We start from the raw sequence: 12,589 nt of genomic DNA on the forward strand, positions 1-12,589 counted from the left end.
TTAAAACAGCTCAAACATGCATTTAAGGCTAGAACTAGCTTAAAGGGTTAGTTCACCCAAAAATGAAAATTCTGTCATTAATTACTCACCCTCATGTTGTTCTACACCTGTAAGACCTTCATTCATCTTCGGAACACATATTAAGATATTTTTTATAAAATCCGATGGCTCAGTGAGGCAAGATTAACACAAGATTAACACTTTCAATGCCCAGAGAGCTACTAAAGCCATATTTAAAACAGTTCATGTGAGTACAGTGGTTCAACCTTAATAATATAAAGCGACGAGAATACTTTTTGTGCGCCAAAAAAACAAAATATGACTTTTTATTCAACAATATCTAGTGATGAGCGATTTCAGAACACTGCTTCATGAAGCTTCGAAGCTTTACAAATCTTTTATTTCGAATCAGTGGTTTGGAGCATAATGAGGCTTTATGTCATAAGTGTTTTGGAATTTCAATGGTTCACCACTGGGGGGTGTGACTTTGGCAGTTTGATACACTATAGAAGTAAATTAATGCCAAATGTTTTTTAAATAAAAAGCTTGTTGAATTGCACTAATTGGAAAAAAAAAAAAAAAAATGCTTTACATTGACTGTGCTTGCATTTTGAGGCATTGTATTTTTAAGGCTTGCATTTTTATGGGCTGAAATTGAACATGGTCGTATATTTAAGCTGTGAATATTTCAATTCAAAATATTTCACACTCATCTTCATTATTAAAAATTCAATAATTTATATTCACCGTTCAGATTTCACATCCGGGAACTGCAGGAAAAGCAGTAGAGTGCCGATGCATGATCTCCATCTGCTGTTAGTCTGCTTCACCACCAGGTGCCGCTCGCTCATGTTGACGAAGACCGAAGCAACAGTTAGAAACAGGTCATTCATTCATTCATTAAAACGGATTTGAGCAAGCGGTAAGTGAATGTGTGATGATTATCAGGGCGAGTATAAATGCAGAAAAGCTGATAAAGACACAAAAGCTGCATTTATGTTTAATTCAGTGTCTTTACGGTTACTTTCCCTGTGTAGGCTACATGTAAGCAACTTTCTCTCCAGTGAACGAGATTATAGCGTTATTCCCCGATGCTGATGTACAGATCAAACTTTAAATCTGAGGTAGACATATATGTCTCTCTGTTGTTAAGTTTCCTTAACTTTATATCGTGCCCCTGTGTTGTAATACTAGGGATTCCCCTGCCATCAGGATATATAAAACGCTTAACATAGCTTAATGGACTAGTACAGTGATATAAAAGACCAAACTCGCACCTTATTGGTGATGTAAGTTATACTATATAGACTCCAGGCAAGCAGATACTGGCATAAAGTTGGTTTGACGTTGAACGTTTGATATTCGCAAATTTAGGGACCGTCTCTAAAGTTACGACATTGGTATTCACGTTTCTACCTTCAATAGCATTTAAAGAGAATGACTTAGCCACAAAACGAACTGTAAAGTGTTCATCTAGGTCTCAGATTTTAAGTTAATAAGTTAGGTCAATAATGAAATTGTAAATAATAAGAATAAAATGAAGTTCACAGTTCTCTGTCATTAACATTGATCAAAATCTTTATTAATGACAATATTCGTCAGTAATTTAGTTGGTGAGATTAACACTGCTGGCGTTTGAATCTGTGTGGAGTTCTGTGGAGATACTGTGATGACTGACTGTAGAAGATCGGTGGGTTCTGTTCTCCAGAAACTGTTCGCTCATTACACCAAACTGAGCGCTTATATCTGGACATTTCTGCCTAGGCCATCAGCCCATGTCTCATTAACCATTCTTCTTTTATGCTTTCTTTCCTTCTCTCTCTCTTGCATGGCTCAGTGCTCAGATGGCCTCTCTGTGGGCTCATCACACTGTCCTGCATAAGATCATTATGAGACTGCAATGATGGTTTCAAAAGGTGTTGAGTTCCCCAAATGTCACTGCATTTGGCCTGCACACACACCCCGCTCTCGTTATCAGTCTGATTGATTTGCCATGTCGGCCGGGGGAACAGAGCCAAAGCAGTTGTGGGTCGGAGGATGGCTTGCGGAAAGTGCACGAAGGTCAGGGTTTAGTGATTATTTCGGAATCTGTATTTCACTCTAGAGGCACATTTAGCGCATCGTGCTGTGTATAAACCAAAGGAACATTTTCATTAGAGTTATACGGTAACTGCATCTTAATGTGGGGTGAAATGCAGGGTTTCTTTGTACCACGGATCCTCTAGTTATTGATGGCATATTTGGCCAGTTTTGAAGCCTCAGTTAAGCGTGACATTGGTCTGAAAAGCAATTTGCTTGGCTGCAATCCATTCCAAATCCAGAATGAGATTCTATCTGGATCTGAAACACTATTTATGTTAAGTATCAAGTTGATTAGAAAAGTCTGTGGTAATACGTGTAATTTTTTGCAATAATCCTGTGCGACTGTCATAATCAATTGTTTTCAAGTGTTAAAAACATATGAACTGTTAGAATAACCACAGTTTATTCTTTCTTGATGATTAACTCTTCTGACTAGTTGGCTATGTACCTTGGAAGTTCATATTGGTCATAGTGCAGTTCCTTTGTACTTAGCCTACAACTCAAAAGCTGTGTGTGGTCTTTCGAAGACATTGTTGCACCTCAAAGTGTCACTTCCCTACAAAATTGTTCTTTTAACAAGTTTTGGTTGGATGTAATAACTTTTTAGTATCAATATACAACTTTGTAATATCTTTCAACATTACAAATCATTATACTGTGCCCCAACCCTGCAAAAATTGTACTTTTAGTACAACACCTTGTCACTGGGGCAGTACCCTTAAAAGTACATCTTTGTACCCCTAAAGAATACATATAAGTACCTTAAAGGATTAGTTCACTTCAGAATTAAAATTTCCTGATAATTTACTCACCCCCATGTCATCCAAGATTTTTATGTCTTTCTTTCTTCAGTCAAAAGGAAATTAAGTTTTTGAGGAAAACATTTCAGGATTTTTCTCATTGTAGTGGACTCAGCGGCTACCAACGGGGTGAAGGTCCAAATTGCAGTGGAAGCTGAGGAATAAGGGTCTTATCTAGGTAAACAAATTTTCTAAAAAAAAAAAAATAATAATAATTATTTATATATATATATATATATATATATATATATATATATATATATATATATATATAATTTAACCACAAATGCTTGTCGCTCTGCGATTCGCCACGCATTACATAATCATGTTGGAAAGGTCACACGTGACGTAGGCAGAAGTATCGTGGTAGGGCGAAAAACTCAATCTCATTTTCTCCCCCACCATCAAAATTGTCCGGCATTGTGGTTTTATCCAATTGCAAACGAATTCTGGGACAGTTTGCTTGTGGTGTGAATGCAATCCGACCCAACGGACCAACGAACCAAACGATATCATAATTCATAACGGGAAATGTGTTATATAAAATACAGCAGTGTTTGATTCTGTGAGTGAGCACATTAGTTACTGCAGTTAAAAACCAAAGAGTGCCTCTTCATCTTAAAACGTTGTGTAATCGTGCTTCTCTGTGCAAGAACGCTTTGTTTCCTTCTGTAGCTGCATTATAACATTCAAATAGTGTTTGCATGTGTCTCGACACAGTCTATTAGACAGCGCTGGGAGATCCAGAGAGATCGCGCTTGAATTAGTACGAATGTAGTACATAATTTAACAGCGGGAATGACGGCTACATTTGTATAGTGTTTGCGTGTGTCTTGAGGGTAGATACTAGGGGTGGCACGGTTCACAAAACCCACGGTTCGGTTTGTATCACGGTTTTAGGGTCAAGGTTTTCGGTTCTGTATGGTTCTTGTTGTTATTTTTTCTTTTAATCTTTAACACTCCAGAAATTTCCTTCAGCATATGATATATAGCTTATTAGCTTAATTATCCAGCAATTAATTATACAGCAAGAGAAAAAAATGTATGATGACATGCTTTTCGTTTATTTGACAAAAAAAAAAAAAAAAAGGAGAATGTGTATTGTTATCTCTACAGGAACTTGTGCCTTTTTAGCACACAAAGATTGAAATTAACTTGCATTTATCAAACTGCCAACTTCAGTGTAGCTCTTACAAAAAAAAAAAATATTTTAAAAGAAAAAGAGAGGAACTCTTAAAGCTCTGTCTTTTAAACAAGTCAAAATACTTTAAACATAAATATATAATATAATGTAATAATATAATGAGGCAATAGCAAAGGCCGTAATCATAAAGTCAAGCATAAGTTTAACCATCTTAACACAAAAAACAGTGTAAACAATGCTTTTATTCCCTGAGAGTGAGGATACATTTCTTTCACTTGAAATTAAAGTGCAGTACTTGGAAACTAGAGATTAAAGTGCCACTGTATATATATATATATATATATATATATATATAATTGCTTAAATGCTGCGGACAGTAGAAGTTGTTTCCTAACCAGCTCTCTCCTGTTTGTGCTTATCAACACATTGGCGTGATGTCTTCTCAAAAGTCATATTAGAAGTGTTGCCATTAGCATATTGAATGCATTTTGCACAATGCTTGCACACAGTCGCAGTTCTATCTACTGTTTTATTTCCGTTGTCATCGTAAGTAACATGAAATTCAAAATGTTCCCACACACCGGATTTGAACGACGCGGGCGCATCCGCCAACTCCGGGCAGCCTTCATTATCTCCTCCACTTGCCATTTCTGCAGCACTCCTTACTCCACTTTTACTGTCTATATGTATGTTGGCGCGAAACTGTCTGAGCATGGGGCTACATTGCGCATGCGTCGAACCGTTCGACGCACGCACGAACCGAACTGAACCGAGACAAGCAAACCGAACGGTTCGGGTGTTTTTTCATGTACTGTGCCACCCCTAAACAAGCCACAATATGCTTATGAAGCGAACTTGTCAATCATTTTAATAGATGACGCAGAGCAAACTCTGACCAATAAGGGGACAGTTGTACACGCATGTGACTTCCATAAACACATTTTGGTACGCTTTGAAATATTGCCTTGTGAAAGCAAACCGAACCAAGAAGAAAATGCAACATTGTAACAAATTAAGTCCTGTTTCGGAACAATGCAATCGATCTACAGGTGTGAAAACACCCTTATTCTTTGCACGTTCGCTTTGTAAACACTTGCTCGGTACTGCCGCCTACGTCAGGTGTGACCTTTCCAATGTGATTACGCAATGCGTGGCGCATCTCATAGCTAGTGCAAGACGAGCATTTGTGGTTAAAAAGTATATAATTTTTATTAATTTTTTTAGAAAATGACCGATGTTTCGCTAGATAAGACCCTTATTCTTCGGCTGGGATTGTGTAGAACAGGGCTCGTCAACTGGCGGCCCGCGGGCCAAATCCGGCACCCCAATCTCCCTCCTCCTCTTTTAAATCACCACAAAACATTTACCATGAATGAACTGTGATAATTTACCATGGTTTTGGAAATGTGGAATATTTATATTGAAAACTATGTTATAGGCATTTATATTGCAATATATTTATTAGGTGGGTAGGGGAATATACAATTCATGTCTTTGTTAAGGTGTAGTTTGTACCTGTGTTTAGGCATTTTTTTATAGGCCTATATAACATATCATAATATAATATCATTTGACAGTGGTAGTGAGTAGCCATGTATGGTTTTACCTGTGGTTACCAAGTCTCACTGTGAGAAAAGTTTCATTTAAGCCTAATAATTATTAAAATAATTTTTACCAATAAGACCATAGAGAGAGAGCTATTTTAAACTGGCATGTACTGTATATGAAGAAGCTCACTATCTGTTCCCTGACTTTAATCTTTAAAACAAACTTTTGAATTCCAATTTTCAGCTCTGGACAGATGACGTTCCTGGCTGTAAAACCTGTTGCACACAATTTAGACTTGGCTGGGCTGTCCACGCTCTCAGATCTGTCCAGTTTCCAATCTCTATATTTGACATGGCTCTGACATCCAGAAACCCAATTCTGCTTTCTTCTCTTTCCTCACCTTTTGTTTTCCAGACAAATGGGCAGCAGTGCGTTCCTCATCAATAAAAAGGAAATTAATAATGCTGTCTAAATTCCATAATACAAACGTCTACCGCATGAATTCTTTACGTGACCATGACCATTCGTCTTCTGCCCCTCACGTATTGACTTAGTGGTGATGGAAAATAAAAGACCCTATGTTGAAAGGGGAAAAGGTCCTTTGCTCTCAAAGTCAGTTTTTAGCACAAAGCTAAGTGGGCACATGGGAGGCCAGAGTATGAATTAGTGGCTTCATTCATCTTTAGCAGATCTGCGGTTTTCAGTGTGCTCCCATATGACATCCCGTTGGCCTGGGTCCGCTCAGTGGGATTCCTGTAGCATTCTGTCATTCACTCCACACGTACATGCACACATAAAGACTACCAGATTGACTACTACAGTATAGACGCTGTAGCCACAGGCTTCTATAATAAACTAATCACATTGTATCAACACATGCAGGGTGTAAGCTTTCCTCAAGCAGAAGAGGCAATGCCATGGAAAAACCGCATGTTTCACTGAGACAGTCCCTTTTCTGTGTTCCCGAGGAATGAAAGAAAAGAGGATGAAAACAGTCTGGTGGTCCTACGGGTCATATGATTGGCACACGCGGTAACAGACTCTCTATTTTGTGTAAATAATCTTGCCTTGTGAAATAATTGTAGTATTTATTTCTCTTTGACTGTCTGATCTGGTGCACTTGGACACGTCGGTGAGTTGAAGGCACAAAATTGCCTGAAATTTCATGGATGGATGTTTCAATAGCCAGTCTCTGTTCCTCTGGAATATAATGTGAAACCCATCATATTGTGTAATACTGGTGGGCTTAAAAGCAGCAGTAAATTACTACTATGTTTTTACTCGTCTATCCCAGGTTGTAGATAACCTGTCTGTTTTTACATACTGCCCCTAACAGGCCAGTCTGATTTAACTGCATCAGATTTAAACACGTTCACTTTAGCGCACTTGTTAATGCGCAAACTATGATTTGTTGACTCATTTTAATTTTTCTACCCTGTACAGTACAAAAAATACAGCTAATGATTAATGCTTTTCTGAGCGTGTTGTGAGTGCCAGTAATTCTTTCTTACACTTCTGGCTTTAAAAGTGCAAAAGCAGCCCTGCTTTGAGGTGCTTTCGACTACACTGCTGGAGGTCTCAAGTCTGATTTCACCTTTGGCAAAGTTCAGTGCTAAAATGTTTACATTTGGCCAATCAAGCTCCAGACAGTAGCGCCTACACTAGAGTGAGGTCATACGTACTCTGAGCTCACAGTCCTGCCACCAGCAGCATTATTATAAGGCTACAGCACATAACAGACCAGGTGGGCCATCATATCCCGCCTTCACATCCCTGCAAGTTACTCAGCAGCCCTTTCTACACCTGATATTAACATTTCAGATGTCTCCTGTGAGCAGAAAGTCTCTAACTACATCATTATATGTGTGTAGCCTTATTATGTAAGCGTAGTGCTGCATTTTGATAAAGCATAAAAAGTAAAATCGTAAAAGGCAGTGCACTATCGAATGTACTCAATTTTAGTCATATTAACTTGAGATTTTTTTTTTAAAGTTTAAAAACTGTTTTAGATCAATGCTTGATTGACAGGTGAGTAGGCAGTCCAGTTTACACCTGGTATTTTGATCCGTCTCTTTTGTCCTCTTTCGACCACGTCTGTCCTGATTTCTTTGAGGGGAGGGTCTATGGGCGGGTAAATGTATTATTTATTTTTTTTTTCCCAGATCTTTCGATCTAATTGCCAATTTAGCGATTTTTGTCACTAGATTTAGTGACTTCCCTGCCCATTTTGAGACTTTTTTTCAAAAGTTTAGGGACAAATCTAGCAACTTCTTGGACAAACATTATCTAGATTTTTATTTTGCCCACTGATCTATATTCGTATTTATATAGATCAATGAATTTGCCATTGTGATGTCATCTAGTGACATTTGGCTACCAGTTTTAGCTACTTTCAATTGAAAGCAGTTGGCAGCACTGAAGTTTGTGCAATTTACATACAAACGCACACGGAAAACATACAAAGAGCATCAGCTTTCGTTTCTTCTCTGACAGCTGCAAGACCACCGAACTTGGGTATTCAGCTGACAAAGTTTAAATCCCGTCTGGCTAGCGCATTTCCCATAATGGTTACTCATTAGGTCACAGTAGGCGGAGATTAGGCGTCTTTTGCGGCTGTTCAAACACATTCGACCACATGAGCATTTCCACTATGAAAGCAATGCAGTCAAATGCGTTTTCGACTACCTCTGGAAGTGGTTGAAAGTGGACAAGCTCAAAACGTTTAACACCCCATTTACACCTGTATTTAGCGTCACCAACTTGTGATCGAATTAACCAAAACGCAATTTTAATACCAGGTATAAACAGGGCCTTAGTGTTTACACTACAAATGTGATGTGGCCACATGTTTCACAAATTGTTTTGTAGACTTTTTACACCTGCATTTAGCACTGACCACTTGCGACTGGATCACCCAGGATGGATGTTGATACCAGGAGTAAACTGGGTCAAAGAAGCAGTGTTTCTCAACTTTTTTGACTCAAAAGCCCCCACCCCCACCCCCACCCCCCAATTGTCCAACACAATATTCAAAGCCCCATATATATATATATATATATATATATGATAGGAGGGAATTAAAATATGATTTCAGTCATCCTGCTGCCCCCTTAAAAGTTTGCTGAGAACAATAAGAACCATGTTGTTGTTTTTTTTTTTTTTTTGCTCGTGCTGACTTGTTTAATTTCTTATGCCCTGTTACATGTCAGCCCAATACTTTAATCAAAAGTCTGCATCTCTCAAATTCTACAATCTCAAATGTCAAAATCAAAGTCTCTAGAATATTAGTAAAAGAGCTCCTAAACAATGGCTAGTGCGCTCCAAAAAGGAAAAACTCACGTTATGCTGTCAGTTTTTATAAGTCCAGTAGTTTGTCTAATCTTCAGACTTGGATTTAGCGTCTGTTACGGTGGAGACCTCATAGGACCTTTGATGGTTAGCAATTGTTTGACTGGAAAGTGGAGTGTTTCAGTGAACTACAGTGGACGTCAGAGGATCTAGAGAGATATATATTACCATCATAGAGCGATTCCCAGGCACATCTCTCTGTTTTATTGTCTTTTTATTGCTTTGGATAGACGACAGAGAGCAAGAGCCCTATTTGTAATGTGATGTGCATGTGCACAAAGATTCAATGTTGATTCAATTATGTTGGCCAATCAATCATTCTCCAGGAGCAAAACAATGAAGGAAGCGGAAAAGTTGCAGCCTGGCCCGACTTTCCTTTTTTCCCTGGAGAACTAACCTCTTTTGTTTGATGACTGAATGTTTAATTGAAAAAATTGTTTTGCTGTCAGAAAGATAAGGGATAAGGCCTCTTTCAAACTCTAGCTCTCGCCTTTGGACCTGTTATGCTGCTGATACCCTGTGTGTTCAATTTCTCCTCGCTTAATGAGTATTGCACTCTCTTAATGTGTTGTAAAGTGACTCCTGCTCACCACAAGTCTCCCGCCATGGAGTTTAAATCCAGACATCAGGGTTATATCAAAAATACAAACACACAAAGACATGTTTAGAAATGAGTGAGTTAGGGAGCAAATCAGCGTATGAAGGGCCCGGGGCCTGCCTGTGGAAAGTGTCTGTCAGCGTTCGGATTTATGAAGCCATCATAGTGTTCTTGTCCCAAAATACCCATTGGCAAAGTGATGCCACATTGCCTGCCAAGTTTACATGTGTAATTGTGGATTCCCTAAGAGAAAATATGTCACATTAAGGGTAAGAGTGTTTGTGAGTACAACAATTATTAAACCTGTCATTTGGCCGTAGGCACGAGGCCGCAGGTAATCACAGCCATATGCTGATATTCAGACCAACAGCACAATTGCAAGTGTTTTGCTTTCATACAACAAACAATAAGTTACTATTGAGTAACTTACATTTTAAACACAATATTTCCTTTTGATTGATTTTTGCTCTGCCCACAAAAATATTTCTAAACGAAGACCAAGCTGAATTAACCACTACCAGTCTCAAGAAACACAGAGTACAAGTGTTTTGTTCCTGAATTAGTGTTTTTGAATGAATCGTTTGAGTGAATAATTCAATGACTCACTTATAAAAGCACTAAGGCTGTCCAAAATCACATTATTTCTGAATAAGTAGTTATTTTATGACTTAGAAAGCATGTATGTTCTAAATAGTATGAATCTATGTATAGTATAAATCCAGACATACCATATTGTCATTGTCATGTGACTCACCAGTGTTGCACAGTTGCATCACTGCACTGCTATTCACAAATCCTTTACCATAACCTCATGGGTTAGTAAATTGGATGCACCCTTCAGAATCTAACTTGATGTAGTAAGTCATCTGTGTTTCGACTACTATGTAGTAGGGAAGTTTGCATATTCAGATTCATTCATCGTCTTGTTTCTTTCCTGAATGAATCTGCATTTTTTTTAACACAATTTTTTTTTTTAGTGAATGATTCAGTGACACTCATCAAGGCAGGAAAAGGTTTCAAAATCTTGCCAAATACCCACACTTGCGGTCTTTGCACTTGACCACTTGTCTACTTACAGATACAGGAAATACATCATGTAAGTGTTCAAGTGGGTGACTGCAAGTGTGTACAGAACTTTTTATTAACCGATGGGACGCACTTATAGTTTTGCAAAAAAAGCAAGTATTTACAGAGCTTTTATTATTTTCAATACTTGATCATTTTAAAATAAACTTCTAAATGTGTTCAATAGTTGCTTTGTAACTAACAGAAGACAAACTAACAAGTGCTTCCAATAAGTGATAAGAAGCAGTTGCAAATGTTGTACAAAATACACGTAGCCTACTCATCTTTCCACCAATAAAAAGTGCTTTGTAACACTTTGTTTTACTACCAAATTATATGTAATATCTAATTAATTTAACTTACAGTGGAATGTTTTCATCCACACCTTGCGATTTCGGGGCATGTGAATTCCCGAACATAATGCATCCGCTCCGAAGCGGTATTCGAGATAGTGTGGGTTTAGTGTGCATTAAGGGCACTGCACTTTGGCATTTTTAAGACATGGGACAGTCTTGCGCACTTATTTCCTGTCACGTGCACACGCTCTTAAGTGGCCAAGACCGCAAATGTGGGTATTTGGACAGGGCATCTGTGTTTTTGAACAAATCAGTTGAGTAAATGATTCAATGAATCACTCATAAAGACAGTAACTTGTATTGTTCCTGATTGAATCCTTGTTTTAAACAAATTTTCAGTGACTCACTCATTGTCACCACCATTGCCACCAACTGCTGGTGTAACTATGTAACCAGCAGAAAGAGTCATTGAAAAATCCTGAGTGATACAATCAATGAAAATTCCAGTGCTGTTGGACTGTTATATCAGCATACTTTTAGCCAGTATCGAAATCTGACTCCCATTTTACCCTACTATGGTTACGATTCGGATTAGTTGTGAGAGGAACTGAGATTGAAGCATTCGCTAGTGATATATTACAGACACAGAGATGTTGAACTAACAGCAGCCCAGGAAAGAAAAAGGGAGACACTGAGCAAAGTGAGTTGAGGTTTTGTGTTACAGATGGTAATTTGTAAATCATAAGCCCCATTCAGAGGTCAATTTTAAAGCACTGTGACATTAGGTGGATGGAAACTTTTGTCTGTAATTTTTCATCATGATACGATGCACTAATATGCTTTACTGTCAGTTTAGTTGTAAATATTGTCTGCCTGAAAACATTTGGCAAGCGGACATAGGCATCTAATATGATTTCTGTGTATTTATCATTGTATAGTCTAGAATACATCAGAAAACATACCCAGAGACCAATATTTTGAGTTGGAGTCTAGACGGTTTGTTTATTGACAACAGTAGGTTTATCCAAAGTGGAGTCGTCGCTGTTACCTTTAAATTTTTTAAGTGCTTTCTTTTGACTCCATGCCACACACACACAAATGCAGAACACTTCATCAGCAGCAGTGTATTGGAGAATATGAACGGTTCAAGCGCGTGAGGACGTTGCTTTCTTTCTCTCGCTGTCCCTCTCAGCCAAACCGCATTCCAGCTGCAGCTGCCATCCCTTCCATCTGCTCTACTGACGCGGTTCCACTTTGCTGTACTGAGGAATTTATTTAACTTTCGGTTTAGAAATATTAGACAGAGAAACATGGGCCCTGAGGTTTCGCCCCCTCCCCTTCTGTGTCTTTTATGTTTGATCTTGTCATTATGTGCTGTGTGGTTCAAGCTCCTTTGTAATATATTTCTGCTGTCATAACCACTCGTGGCATGGCACTTCTGACCTGGCAACAACTGATCCGGTTTAGACATGAAAGTCAGTTATTCTAAACAAAACACAGGGCTATAGCAGCGAATACACTTGATTTAAGAAAAGAGAAGTTTAGGCAGAAGAGGACACTGAGCAAAAGTCAGATTGTTTCTCTTTGTCGCTTCACAGCGAACAGGGGAACAGAATGTAAAGTAAAATAATCATCTGAAGTAATGTTTCTCAAATGTTTATGTCTCATTTACCACCACAACCTAATCAGTAAGGCTAAATAGCCCTTC

This window comes from Ctenopharyngodon idella, chromosome 12 (assembly GCF_019924925.1).
Source record: "Ctenopharyngodon idella isolate HZGC_01 chromosome 12, HZGC01, whole genome shotgun sequence".
Classification (NCBI taxonomy): domain Eukaryota; kingdom Metazoa; phylum Chordata; class Actinopteri; order Cypriniformes; family Xenocyprididae; genus Ctenopharyngodon; species Ctenopharyngodon idella.